A 12,678-nucleotide genomic window follows, 5' to 3' on the forward strand; every position below is an offset into this window, starting at 1 on the left:
GGATGAATATTTGATTTTTTAAGCCAGGCATGAGAAGCTTGAATATTAATTTCTGGCTGTTCTAGCTCTTTAAAATATCTCCCATGTAAAGACTTTTGTTTTATATTTGCTATAGTGTCAGGTATATTTGGCTCAACAATATCTGAAATTATATTATCACTTAAATTTAAAGGTGTGTAACCTTTATCCACTGAAACCAAAGCATTAAAAAAAGTGTTATCACGAGCTCTATTGAGAAAATAATTTTTTAGTGAAGCAATTTGATTATGTTGTAGAATTTCTAGATTTGAAAAACCCCTACCACCATTTTCGCGTGGTAAATTAAATCTTTCAATAGCAGATTTAGGGTGATGTTTACAAAATTTTGTAAAGAGAACTCTAGTTTGAATATTTATATTCTGTAAATTAGTTTTGGACCATTTTATAATACCAAAAGAATAGGTCAACAATGGAACAGCATATGTATTAACTGCTTTAATTAAATTATTACCGTTTAATTTTGATTTTAAAATAGATTTAATTCTTAAATAAAATTGTTTTTCTAAATTTTCTTTTATAATTGAATGTTGAATATGATTTGATTGATTAATACCTAAATATTTATAAAATTCTCCTTTATTTACATTTTTAATGATTTCTCCTTCTTTAGTTATATATTCTAAATTTTCGTAATGACCGCGACATATTGATTGCGTTTTACACTTATCAATACCAAAACTCATGCTAATATCATTTGAGAAATTTTCAGTTATTGTTAATAAAGATAAAATGTGATTCTTTTTAGATGCATAAAGTTTTATGTCATCCATATAAAGAAGGTGATTTAATTTTGATAGTGTGGTATTATTATGTCTAATATTAAAACCGTATCCAGTGTTATTTAATAGATTTGTCAAAGGATTAATGGCTAGACAAAACCATAAAGGACTTAAAGAATCTCCTTGATAAATTCCCCGTTTAATTTGAATAGGCTCGGATTTTAATTTAGTATTGTTTATTGATAAATTTAAAGTAGTTCTCCAAAATGTCATTACATGTGATAAAAAGTTAATCAAATCCAAATTAATTTTATAAATTTTAAGAATTTTAATTAACCATGAATGTGGTACTGAATCATAGGCTTTTTTGTAGTCTATGAATGCGGTATAAATATTTCTATTATTTTTTCTAGCTTGTTCCATTATTACCGTATCTATTATGAGTTATTCTTTGCAACCAAAACACTCCTTAACACAACCTTTTTGTTCTTCATTAATTATATTTAATTTTTGACAATGGTCGTAAATTATTACTTTAATGCAAGATGTCATAATTTTATAAATTGTAGGTAGACATGTGATTGGCCTATATTTTGATGGATTTTTAGTATCGGAATCTTTTGGTTTCAGATATGTTATACCATGGGCCAAAAACTCTGGAAATGTGTTAGGTTCCCTAATAAATCCGTTAAAGTGATCAAGTAAGCATTTATGAATACAAGTAAATTTTTTTAACCAAAAGTTATGAATTTGGTCACCTCCAGGGGATTTCCAGTTATGTGAACTATTAATATTTTTAACTAAAATTTCAAGGCTAATTTGAATATGATGTGGATTATTATTACTATCTATTAATATCATTATCCTTTTGCGCACAACATCTAACAACACATAAGAGTGTTATTATTTACAAACCTCTTATTCAGTGTTCATTCACTGTTCAGTTTTTCTCTTTGAGCAAAGGCCAAGAATAGAACTTCTCAATTCGAAGAGTAAACCCAAGACCTACCTAAATTCAATTATGAATGACTCAGGGAATAGCTCGAACTTACTATTTTTAGTGCGAACAAATTACAGTAAACAATACCACATGTGCAAACAAATAAAGTAAATATACCTACACCTTGCTCGGGGAAATTTCGTCGAAAAAGGATATTTAACGGTAAAACGTGGAAAATTTTTATCGCAGTTCGATCGAACAAATTCCCGAGTCTCTATAATCAATTGTAACGCTCAAACGACAACATTTCACCATTGTACAATTTTTTATGTCGAAAACAACAAAACTAGTAATTCAGGTGGTGCTACACATTGAACTATATTATATTTCGTCTAGCCGTAATAAGAGATTCCCTTGGCAGTTTATCAGGAACAGTAGGAGCCATAACGTGAAAAGCAGCAGTTTTTCATATGACCAACGATAATATTTGGCCTCGCTTCATTTAATTATTACACCAAAAATTCCAAGTCGAGAATTCAAGTTTTCATTACGAATTCGGTTAGTAGCCGAGAGGTATTATTCCTGATGTTTAATGAAACTTGTGTATTCCTGCGAGTGCTACTTTAAGTTCATTCCAAGGTGGCTTGGTTGATAATTTTAAGATAACAACCTTTAGATTACATTTTATGGTTGACACAAACACGTAAGCGGCGGATAAGGGCTCTAAAACCACCATGGACCAACGCTCGTAAATCAAATTGCTCATTTGTGGGAATAGTGTAAGTGTCTAGGTGCTATTTTCCCTGACCTCAGCATGACTTGTTCACATTCTACTAAAATGTGCTAACTGAACCAACTTGTTGTTGTTGTTGTTGTTTTAATTCTATCGCGATCTGTCTGGTTAAATTAAAAATTACAAATGTGTTACCCGGCGCATCCACCATTTTTGTAACACACCGTTTCTACGTTATAACGTCGTTTGTTATCACGGATTTGGATATACGGCAGGTCTTGCCCATTTCCGATGCCTTTTATATTGTCGGTATTCCTCAGGGAACAATACGGGGATGGATTACAGGAAGACTACGATCTTTTCTGGATAAAGTGAACAATACCCTCGCATTGGAAAAATAAAAATCAAGAAAAAATGATTGGCTCTTAAAATATGATTAAATAAGTGTGCTGAATATTTTTATACTGTTTTGGTTTACTTGAAGATTTGAAATGTGTGTACATAATTAACTATTGGTTTTTATTGTCGTGTTTTGAAATATAAGTCGGAAAATAAGAGGCGGTAATAATTCAGGCTGGAATTTGTGCAGTTGCAAAACTCTTCTTGTTTTTGTTGAGAAAGGATTAAAAATTAATCAAGAAGTTTACCACAGGGACATCCTAAAAGTCGTGATCCTTCCTTGGACCCAAGAGAAATTTGGCAACAAGTAAGAGACTTTTCAGCAAGATGCAGGAACTTTTTATCAGAACTAAGGGAGACTTTTTCAAAGTTGTTATAATATATTATTAAATCTCTAATTGTGAGTATAATAGCAGTGAAAATTAATTTAGTTTCTGTTGACGTCAGCCGAGTGCACCTTAATTTGATGATGGCGTTTGTGCTTTATGTCGGGATCCCCGTCCCCCAGTGCGAGGGGCAGTCCAAACAAATAATTAACGTTTTTTTTTTCTAAAATGTATCTTTAAAAGGGTCGTTTTGGCGACAACGATTTCCCACTGCTCAATGCAAAAAGATCACATATTTCGCAACAAAAAAAAATCTCCGAATTTTGGCCACTCCTTTTCGCACAAACGCAGGTGACATAATTTGACGTTTATCTTTTTAACCTTACAAACACTTGCAAAGTTAAAGACAACATTTGGACGTAATTTATTATACTGGATGCTTTAATTCTTCCATAAAGGACTAAACCACAATCAAGATATTTTAGCAAGGTAATTTAGTTCACGTACGATTCCTGTGTCTTCAAATCAACGACTTTCTGAATCTTAAATTTTGTAAAGCCTACATTTGGATAGTGTTCCACGAGAAAACGAACTGCGTCATTGAAGTTCTTACGACACTCTCCAGGGCAAAAATTGTTTCCTTTTTCAACAATATATTGAAATTTCAGCCATTGTAGTCTGTTTTTTAGAGTATTTTCAATAAATTCACACAATTTGACTTTTCTAATAAAGCGCGCCCACTTTTGACAGATTTTAAAGGGTGTACAAAATGTTGCTTGACAACTTTTCATCAATTGTTGCAAAAAGTAACTGCACAAATACCTTCAAAATTTAGATTAAATGTTTAACAACAAAATCTAATCATTTCGTTGAATCAGACGAGCGATTGAGTTAATTATCTGTGTAGACACCTATTTTTTAATGTTTAACAATCTAATAATAATTGCGATTAATTTTCAATAGAGGAAATATGTGTTATAATTATTTTTTAACTGAGGTAATTTTATTACTACTAATTGAACCTTCACCGTCTAAAATATCTGCATTTTAAATTTCATAAAAATCCGTTGGCAAATTACCAAGATATTAGGCTCGAAAGTCTTAGCTGAGACACCCTGTATAATTTTTTTGTAAAATCTCTCGTTATCTTACTAAAAATGCACATATACAATAATGATAATGTAATTAGGACAGTAGAATAGAAACACAATAAAGTAACATGATATTACATTTTTAGAACTCTTTAACTTTAGGCCCTTGGTGCAAAGAAGTCATCGATTTCATTAATGTTATCGGAAACCGACTTATTGCGGAATCAGGCGCTTCAAAATCAAAGAAATTCCTTTTCGAGAGGATTTCCTTTGCTATTCAACGTGGAAACGCTGCAAGCATTCGGGGCACTTTTCCAGATTCCTCATTATTATCGGAAATTTTTGCATTGTAAATCAAAAATGTTATGTAATTATGTTATCAATACAATTTTTACCTTTTTTTAACTCTATTTATTTTTAATCAAATAAACTGCTGTAATTCACATAATTGTAATCCATTATCAGACGTTTACCATTCCAGTGTAGCAGTAATGATTCAAAAACATGATTTGCGAAGTTAATTTAATAAATTGGTCTATGTAGATTCTGCTTTATAATAGGTTGAAGTAGTTGAAGCTAATGGAATTAGAAATTACTTGAACAGCTGTTGCCACAAAAAATAAAAATTTACAGCAACTGCAGCGATGTTTTCACGTGTTTGTAATTAATTTTCATAAAATTTCCTGCAAACAAATTACTTTTCTAAATGCACTATAATTACTCAGTGATATGAGACTGTTCAACAATATTATGGATTTTCCTCAATTTTAGTGTCTGAAGTTGGTGCAACGAGAAAACTTCTCAATAATAAATGATCGTAGGAATCCGTGGAAAGTTGTTATTTCGGATGGCAGTGTGTAAAACGTATGTAATGCCAACGTTTACGTATAACAGGAAAAGTTGGTATCCTGTCAGAAACTTTTTAGATAGTCAAAGTTTTAATCTTTCTTTAGTGACTGTAAGGATTATGAAAGTTTCGAGTAAGTCATTTTCTTTATCGGGTGTTAACCTTCGGCAAGTTGATTTGATACCGAAATTTTAGTAAACACACGATCTTTATCCAAAGTCAAAACTTTTAATACGACCTAGTCTCTCGTCAGTGAAAATGGCCAAAGGGTAGAATACGGTCGTATTGATTTAGGACCGCACCTAAATAAGACATTCTCCAGCAACCAGTCTGGAAGAATCCGGAGTGAATTGTGACCCGTCTTTCGCTATCCAGGAAAATTGGATTCTTAATAATGCACCGTCTGTTTGTATTGTGATAACCTTGTTTAAACGATAATTTTCCCTCAGAGGAACAGTTTTCCTCACCTGCAATAAAATTTATTACATCACACTTAGAACGCGCAGTAATTTCATTCCAAGAATTTAATAACTCCACTTTCTTGTTGCTAAACGTGATAAAGTGTGAAAACGTTCCCTTTTAAAATTTCCTTCGCGGGATTTTTGACTCCGATATCGCATTGTACAACCACTGCACGTTCCTTTTTCATTTTTTGTCGCAGTTTCCACGTGATGTCTGTTCTTGCTATTGTTCTCCGCCAACAACGCCATATTGATCAGCACTATCACATGTGCATAGTTTGCTAAATTCCTCCACAATGGCCACCCCAACCGTGAAATTCCGAATAAATGTTTTATCTCTATTACGCCCTTATCTGCCTGTAAACCCACCCTGACAAATTTCCAGCTGTAGTACAAAAGGCGGAATTGACTTCGGCACACATTTAGATATTTCAGCAGGGTTAGCAGCACCAAAAACTTGCGATAAAACGGTTCACCAAACGTATTGATCGTTGATAGAACGCTGCACATATTTTAAGAAATTTAATGAAAAAAAATTCTTATAGACTACGAAATTTCAAGAAAATAGCGATCCATGTAAATGTGACAACTTAAATTCTTTGTGACGTTACTGGAATAAAGTTTTCTGATTACTTTCTGAACTATTAGTTAGTCTAAACAGAAAAGTCCAGCTAGTCTGAATCGAGTAGTTGTGAACGGGGAAATTTAATCGTAAAGTTTGAATTTCCTGTGGTTTGACCCTTTAGATCGTGACTTATAATTTGCTTTACCAATTTACCTCCCAGAGAAGTTAAATGAAGTACCCACAAACAGTGCAGAGTCTAAGTGTAGTTTAGAAGTGCGGAGACAAATTCAACAAATTAAATAATACATCAATTACGATTATCCACAAAAGGAGACATTCCAGTTAAGTATACTTTGGAATAAAATTTCTACTCATCACTCTTCACATTATAGACAAATAGAATCAAAGTAAATTATTATTTTTGTTCGGAAATGTCAGAATTTGAGAATTTTCTCCTGTGTGAACGGATTTTGATAAATGTCGCGACTTGTCAAAACGAAACGTCAAGCTAATTTTAAAGATTTTAAACGATTTGGAACCTTTAAGGGGAACAAAAAAACGTTGTATTCAACTCGTTCTTGTGTAAATTGGCCTTTTTTGGCACTTTAAAACGCTCGTTTCACTCCTTAAATAAACTACTATTTTTTTAGGTACAATTGTTAATTTTAATGTTATTCGAAAGATTCCTAACACGATTAAATGACTGAACATTTCATGCAGGGTCAGGGTCCAGTTAATCTAGGCATGAAAAGGGCCAACCAAAATAATATTATACAGGATGTTCTTGAAAGTTGTACAGATATTTTAACCACGAGCTACTGGCTTCATGTAGAACTCGGAAAAAATATCTAAAAAACAAGGAAACCGCATTGGTGTACGTTTTATAAAATATGATATACAGGGTGTATTTTTAAAATGTGCCGAAATTTTACCTACGAGGTTGTTTGGCAACGTAGAAGACTAAAAGCAATTAAAAAAAATTGTAGCTCAAAAAATAAATGTCATTTTATTTTTTGACTGAATTTTTTTGATATTTTTTCCGAGTTCTACATAAAGCCAGTAACTCGTCGTTAAAATATCTGTACAACTTTCAATAACACCCTGTAGTTAGACTGAGCAATAAACTTTTGCTATCAGTAGAGAAAAATGTTAAGATGACGAATAATTCAACAAAATTTTATTTGGAAACACATTTTAATGAAAAAGTGATAAAACTTAATAATTTCGATTAAAAACGTGGCCCATCCAAAACTCTTCTTGCATTGTGATTGGATAGCCACTCTAAATGCGTTTTTAAAGAAATACAACAATAAAGTCATATGGAACATAATTTTTGTAATATTTGGTGATCAAAATAGGATACTGGAATAAATGCAGGATTCCAAAAAAAAAAAATTGTCCTGATTAAATATTTGCTTGATTTGCTTAATTTCAGTTGAATGTTGGTCAATTCTAACAAATAATGAAGAATTTTTGGTTAGATCATTTTTTTCAATAGAAATTATAAAATATCATCACTTTTTATTCAAAATACCTAATTTCCAAAGAATTTGTTTGATGAGTTATTAGTCATTCGTTATCTTAGAACAACACTTTATAAGGATACGAAATGTGGAGCAGTGATGATTTTTTGGTTACCTCAAATTATTTATTAGCTGGGCTAGTAGAAGATAATGTAGGACAAAATACCATCAAGGAAGCTTAGGGTGCAGCGCATATGGGGAAGACTTTTGACTACAATATTTTGACATTTCAGTTGAATAATGCCCACTTCTTCTCCAAAAAAGATTCCACAATAAATGACAATTATTTTTGTTACTTAAAAGAGAAACGAAGAGATAAACTTCAGACTTCTTAGGTTTCGCTTTTCACAGATCTCAAGATGCAAAGTGTGTTGTATGAGAGGCACAATTTGAAAAAATCATCACCTACCATCGTAACTTAACCTGACGTACCTTCTAGTGCCTTCTACCTCAAAGATTAAAAAAAGGGTTTCGAGGCCGAAGATTTTTAAATGAAAAGAAAGTCTACTGTTGTGATCACATAGAGATTTTTGTGTAAATTTAACCCAGATTCCCTGCTTATTTTAGAAATGCAATAAGATTTTAAAATTAAATTTTAAAGTACATAGTTGTCTAAAATTTCAACAAGTGTTAAGCAAGGAATATCTTATTCAGATATTCCGAAGAATAAAACTATATACATATGTATATAAATTCCGTTTCTGAGTTCGTTGCCGGTAAGTCGTAAACCTGGGTTGTCATAAATCAGTAATAATCACTGCTTAACAGCGGCACAAGCAACTTTCTTTTGTTGGGAAGATACTTGCGCTTGGTTCACGTTAACAAACTGCCCATCCTTGTTCTGAAAGCTGTGTGCGGGCGAAAGAGTGAGAAAACATGATTTTTGGAAGATATCAGGTAAAGGATAGTACTTTAGACCAGGAAATCCAAAAATATCAGCTAATCTGTATTGCGCTGTATAAGCGGCATTACGCCTTCCCGTCATGAAATGTTTTGGACGCACTGGAATTTGTCAGGGCTTCAGTCGTTTTATGGTTTAGCGGAAACGGGCTCAGAAACAGAGTTTAGCAGCGTTGCAGGCCATCAGAAGCCTTCTTCTTCCATTTTCATCTGTCCTTGGCAAGTTTATTCAAACTTTTCTTTCTGGTACGATCTTCGTTATTGTTCCCTGATACGTCCAAGCCACCGTAATTGCTAGTACTTGCGTAGTACTTTTTTGCATCATTTTATTCCATCTCCTTGGAGATGATTGTCAAAGCATATCTATTTTTTTTTTTTTTGTAATTTTTCATAAATCCTTTTAGACCAAATTTCTCAATTTTTTTCGATATGCAAAAAAATAGTGTGTATAATACATTCATTTTTGTTTTAGACCAGAGTAGGCTATTTTAATTTTTTTAAATGTTGGTATCGGGGCTATGTCAAAATAACAAAATCAAAATTGTTCGAACTGCCGGTGTCAAATTTGACATATTGAGTCCTCAAAACTATGTAGTTAATTGGAAAATGATAAATGCTTGGCTACATGGTCATGAATTTTGACAAGAAAGTGTAACCTCAAATATTATACATGATGTATATTGTCATTCGGCCACAGTCTTACCATACAACTCGCCAAATTTCCATAGCCTACTCTGGTCTAAAACAAAAGTGAATGCACTGTAGGTACAACACGTTATGAAAGTCTCTTTTTTTCACTTAAACTAAGCAAAAATGAATAGGAAATTTTTCCATTTTTGAATTTTTTATATTTACAGTTAAGTAAAAATTTGTAATGAAATGTGTTAGAAATATACAGAATGTCCCAGAATGAACCAGCATAATTTTAACCACGAGCTACTGGCTTCATGTAGAACTCGGAAAAAATATTTAAAAAATTCTGTCCAAAAATAAAATGACATTTAATTTTTGAGGTACAATTTTTTTTAATTACTTTTAGTCTTCTACGTTGTCCCACAACATCGTAGGTAAAATTTCGGCACATTTTAAAAATACACACTCCTGTATATTATATTTTATAAAATGTACGCCAATGTGAAGTAACCTCTAGGAAATATGCTTTAAAACAAGAAAACCGTATTCACCCCCAAATACTCAAAACTGTTCAGTCTTTTGAAACTATAGCGTTTTCATTCTTTAGATATTACCTTAGGGACTTTATCACCTCTGATCACTTCTGTTCATTTTTCATTTATTTCCATTGCAAACTCTTTAGCTTTCCTATTTAAAGTTTGAAACACTTCCTTTAGTTCCAGTGCTTTTCAGGTGGCATAGGCTACATATTGGTGTTTGTGTTGTTATAATGCATGTTGTTTTCTCTTACTACTTTTTCAAATAGGTACCAGAATAAAGCTGTCAGCGATCATTCTTAAATTAAAATCACAAAATAACGATTCTTGATTTACAAGATCAAATTTAACTTCCAAACACCATACGAAAAACAAAAGAGTCTTGACAGTTGTTGCAGTTGATCGTACTGTTTCTGGAGTAAATAAATTATTAAAAAAAAATAACTCACAAACCAACAGACAATTATGTAATCAAACAATCAAATTTAAATAGTTGGCCGTGTTCACTGCTTTGTTGTTTGTCATTTTTCTTCAAATCCTGAATATTCCCAGAATTGTGACAAAGTCTTCAGTAACTTTCGTGTGGAATCTGTATCTACTGAAATGAATATTATTATATTAAGATAAATTTTATCATAGATTCAGATTGCGCCCATGACTTTAATTAAAGACTATAGTGACGTACTTACTAATGCTATAAGTATTGTACTTAATGTGATTTTGAAGACTTGTTCTTTTCCGAAAAGTTGTAAAGTTTGCCGAGTCATACTTGTTTAAAAAAGAGATCGATCGGACATTTCAAATTATAAACCAATTGCTTTGGCGTCCAATTTCTCAAAGGTTTTCGAAAGGACCTGAGTGCTGAGTGGGCGTTTTAAATATTTGATTGTTGACAATCACCATGGCTTTATTGAAGGCCGCTCCACACTTTCTAATCTGGTTTACATTATTCGGTATGTCAGTAACTTTCTTTGTAATCACAGGCAAATACAGATAATATACACTGTTTCCTTCAAAGGTTTTGACAAGTTGAATGACTACATTTTATTTAAAAAGTTTCATCAATTGGCTTTACATTCAATGCTTTAATACATTATAGTATTATTTATTTTCACTTAGCTTTTAAATATCAGTTAGAAGAACATAAGGGTTTTGTAGCTAAAAGTTTGGTGTTTCTTAGAGATCGGTTGCTCTAGGTTCTAGGATCACCGTTGTCCATGATATTCATTAATCACTTTTCGTTTAAAATTTGGCTTTGCGCTAACGACGAAGATTCTCGCTAATGTAAAGAATATCTCTGTGTGGCAGAGTCTTCAAACGTGCCTTGAAATAAATCGCATCATGTTTTTGTTTTCATAAAATTTCATTCTCCAAATTCCTTTAATTCCCCTGTCAGGCAGCAAACTCTCAAGCGTTATTATTTTTCAGGATTTGAGACGCGACGTCACAAATTTCCACATTATAAACGCATACAATTAAAGAGATGTACGCTTCCGGTTTGTTATTAAAATTTCATACCACAATAGACGAGATTGTAAAAAATGAATAATGCATGTCATGCATTATCCATTTTGCTTGGCAGTTCCTAAACCCACACGTTTATAAAATATCGCGAAAGCTCACTCCTATAAATATAAAATATTAATTCTGGATTCTTGGGGTGTTACGCTTCACTACACGAATGCTGTACTAATGTATATTTTAATGTGCCCACCTCTATTTGTGATCAAATTTTTACGTGGATGCAAAAGCCAGAAACAAATTTTCTTGAAGTTTGTTTTCGTGGGAATGTGTGTTATTTGATATGCGTATGACAGGAATGTAATTTGCTTCTTTGCATAGTAGTAAGGATGATGTTATGCTACCTTCGATGTGGAATTTGCGATGCTGAGAGTGGATTAAATCAAAAAATATTTACTAGTGTAACTTAAAAAATTACATACCTTTGGTTTGGTTTTGTTATTGTTTAATAAAATGTATGTTAGATGATATTCATCTCTACAAATTACTGCGTGTTACTATTTCAATTCCAACTATCTGACATGAAACCACATGAGAAACATCAGAACTTCTGGTGTGTTGTGATAGTGTTACCTGAAGGGACGCTCTTTGCTCTGTTCTCCCTTAGGAAAACTCTAGCTTCAAAGCATCTAACACTTTCTACATGCCAAACAATTTGGATTCGATCCGTTGTCTGAAATTTCAACGAGTTTGCTAACTACTAATTTGAGGTGATCCCTTCTATTACTTTCCTGACATGCTAATGGAACCAGATTTAGGAAAATTGAAATAAATTTGAAAAAGTTAGGTAACAAAGTTAATAAAAAAATTCTCTAAAAAATGTAAATAAACTGGTATTTCAAAACTTTCCTCCTACTAAAATTAAATTCACAGGACAAATATCACATCGATCGAACAGTCTTTTGCTGCAAAGATTTACAACCTCAGAAAGAAAACTATGCATTTTTCATTTTTAAATATACGTATGTAGTTGTAAAGTTTTATAAATATTTGCAAGGTATAATTAATTATGGAACAAACGGCATCAGGCACTAAGAAGTATGAACATTCGATAAGATAGATATATTCATTCATTCATTTAAAGATTGGAACATCTAACAACAGGATCGATTGTTATTACATCAGTTGTCTCGCTTCCTATTATACAGGGTTATTATAAATATTTCTAACATCTTAGTTGGTGTAGAAAACCACACACATTTTGTAGATGTCCCGCTAGCCTCGTAACAAACAGACTATACTAAGGACAACGTAACATTTTATCTGCCCCGCCCATTACATTTTCTCAGTTACCAATCAAATAGGTGGTTAAGAAAGACGATCTGATTTACACAGAAACAAAATTTTGACATTCCAATTTGCTTAATAACATTTTAGTTTTTAAAACCTAAAACAATAATTGTGGACTTGACAGCAAAATTCTAACCTTAAGTTTTTTACGTGGC

General features: G+C 32.3%; 1 protein-coding gene across 6 annotated transcripts in view; it reads right to left on the bottom strand.

The window, feature by feature from the left end:
* LOC138130061 (diacylglycerol kinase eta) overlaps positions 1–12,678 on the bottom strand; it is a 171,758-nt gene that overhangs the window by 124,358 nt on the left and 34,722 nt on the right. The gene's annotated exons all lie outside the window — the stretch shown is intronic.

The sequence above is a fragment of the Tenebrio molitor genome, chromosome 5, assembly GCF_963966145.1.
Source record: "Tenebrio molitor chromosome 5, icTenMoli1.1, whole genome shotgun sequence".
NCBI lineage: Eukaryota > Metazoa > Arthropoda > Insecta > Coleoptera > Tenebrionidae > Tenebrio > Tenebrio molitor.